General features: G+C 44.8%; 1 pseudogene; it reads left to right on the top strand.

Moving 5' to 3' along the window:
* The first annotated feature begins 2,305 nt into the window (after positions 1 to 2,305).
* Positions 2,306 to 2,614, top strand: LOC138839712 (10 kDa heat shock protein, mitochondrial pseudogene; annotated as a pseudogene).
* Positions 2,615 to 2,818: the final 204 nt, after the last annotated feature.

The raw sequence follows: 2,818 nt of genomic DNA, 5'->3' as shown, positions 1-2,818 counted from the left end.
GTGGCTCAGTGGTAGAGTGCGCACCAAGCACTGGGTTCGATTCCTTAGTTCCACATACACAGAAAAAGCCAGAAGTGGCTCTATGGCTCAAGTGGTAGACTGCTAGCCTTGAGCAAAAGAAGCACAGGGAAGGGCTGGGAAGGTGGCTCCGTGGTAGAGTGTTTTCCTTGCATGCATGAGGCCCTGGGTTTGATTCCTCAGCACCACATAAGCAGAAAAGGCCGGAAGTGGCGCTGTGGCTCCAGTGGTAGAGTGCTAGCCTTGAGCTGAAGAGCTGAGGGACAGCGCCCAGGCCCAGAGTTCAGGCCCCACAACCAGAAAAAAAAAAAAAGAGTTCGAACAATGAAGTCCAGGACAACAAAGGATGAATGTGGCACCATCAGAAGTATCTAGCTCTTCTTCAGGTGTTTTCTCTATGCCTCTCTTACACACACACACACACACACACACACACACACACACACACACAATTTCCCCTCCCTGCCCTCCCCCCCCCCCACGGCCTCTTTCTAAAACCCTGGGCTGTATACTCTGATTAGTTATTTTGGAAGCTAACATTTTATTACTGTGTCCCAGTTGGAACTAGAAGGGGAGGAGGGGTAGCTTGCACCTGGTTTCTGCCTGCTAGACCACGCTATCCTTGGGAACCCGAGCCTGTCCCTATGCTTTTGTGCTCAAGGCTAGTGCTCTACCACTTGAGACACAGCACCACTTCTGGCTTTTTCTTTTTTTTTGGTCGGTTGTGGGGCCTGAAAGCTGGGCCTGGGGGCTGTCCCTCAGCTCTGCAGCTCAAGGCTAGCACTCTACCACTTGAACCTCAACCCCACTTCCGGCTTTTTCTGCTTATGTGGTGCTGAGGAATTGAACCCAGGGCCTCATGCATGTAAGGCAAGCACTCAACCACTCAGCCACCTTCCCAGCCCCTCTTCTGGCTTTTTCTGAGATAAGAGTCCATGGACTTTCCTGCCCAGGCTGGCTTCAAACCGCCATCCTCAGATCGCAGCCCCCTGAGTAGCTAGAACTAGAACTACAGGCCTGAGCCACTGGCCTGAGCCAGCCATGCTTGTTAGTGTAAAGAAAATAAAAGTTATTTGAAAAGATAAAACAGGGGCTGGGAATGTGGCTCAGTGGTAGAGTGCTTGCCTAGCATGCATGAAGCCCTGTGTTCAATCCCTCAACAACACATAAACAGAAAAAGCTAGAAGTGGCACTAAGGCTCAAGTGGTAGAGTGCTAGCCTTGAGCAAAAAGAAGCTCAGGGACAGTGCTAATGTCTTGAGTTCAAGCCCCAGGACTGGCCCAAAAAAGATAAAACATAAAAGTTAGTGCAAAAGAATGCAATATATTTCATTCATAATTTTTACCTCAAATACATTTTGAAGTGATACATATTTTATTTATTTATTTATTTTTGTCGGTCATGGGGCTTGAACTCTGGGCCTGGGTGCTGTGCCTTAAGGCGAGTGCTCTATCACTTGAGCCACAATGTCACTTCCAGTTTTCTGGTGCTTAATTGGAGATAAGAGTCTCACAGACTTTCCTGCCTGGGCTGGCTTTGAACCCTGATCCTCAGATCTCAGCTTCCTGAGTAGCTAGGGTTATAGGTGTGAGCCACTGGCGCCCAGCTGCTATGTTTAATATATTGAGTTGAATACTTTCATTATTAAAGTTAAAAAGAAATCATCCTACAATGAGTGTCTCCCTTTGTTCTGATACCTGGCACATTCCATCATTGTTGCTATTACAGTGTTTTATTATTTGGGTAGCGAGATTTCAAGGTTGGCCTGTTCATTAAACATCAGATATCACTGATATCTGAGTATCCCTTCAAACAAAGAATGAGTTCTGCTTTATACTCCCTACAAGACAGATGTCTATCCTTGAGCTAAGTATTTTCCTTTGCAAGAGTTTTTGTGCCCAGACGAGTCATTTTTCCTGTTTTATTTCCAGGAAAGTTTCTCTTTCTTTCCTTCCTTCCTTCCTTCTTTCTTTTTTAAGATATCTTTGCTCAGTCTCTGATTATGCTAATCAGCTGGGCACACTGACAAGGTCAGGAAAGAACTGCTCTTTTTTTCCTTTCCTTTCTTTTTTCCCTTCCAATTTACTAAACGTTGCTGCTATACAAACTTCAAGCAAAAAAAAAATAGTGTCTTAAGTTTTTTTTTTAATTGGCTTATGTTAGTTATATGGGAGAAATGTTTTTGTTGCAATTCTGGGGCTTGGACTCCAGACCCTAGGCCTCGTCCCTGAGCTTTTGTGCCTCAGCTCAAGTGCCAGGAGAGTCTGAGTAGCGACCGGAAAGAGTCATGGCTGGACAAGCATTTAGGACATTTCTTCCTCTGTTTGACCAAGTGTTGGTCAAAAGGAGTGCAGCTGAAACTGTAACCAAAGGAGGCATTATGCTTCCAGAAAAGTCTCAAGGAAAAGTATTGCAAGCCACAGTAGTAGCTGTGGGATCAGGCTCTAAAGGGAAGAGTGGAGAGATTCAGCCAGTTAGTGTGAAAGTGGGTGTTACAGTTCTTCTCCCAGAATATGGAGGCACCAAAGTAGTTCTAGAGGACAAGGATCATTTCTTATTTAGGGATGGTGACATTCTTGGGAAGTATATAGAATGAATACATCACTAAAATGGCATCCTGTGAAGCTGCCCATTCCATGGAAGTTCTGAGATCTTTCATCATATAAATAATTTCCATATCTCCTTTTTATAATAAGCTGAGAGTAACTAAACTAATATAACAAAAAAAAAGAGTCTCACAGACTGCCGTTGCACAGGCTAGCTTCAAATCTCAATCCTCAGAGTTCAGTCTCCGGAGAAG

This window comes from Dipodomys merriami, unplaced genomic scaffold (genome assembly GCF_024711535.1).
Source record: "Dipodomys merriami isolate MVZ:Mamm:240054 unplaced genomic scaffold, mDipMer1.0.p SCAF_3, whole genome shotgun sequence".
Taxonomy (NCBI): Eukaryota; Metazoa; Chordata; class Mammalia; order Rodentia; family Heteromyidae; genus Dipodomys; species Dipodomys merriami.
Note: the sequence above shows the minus strand (reverse complement) of the source record. Positions and strands in the feature narration are given on the sequence as shown.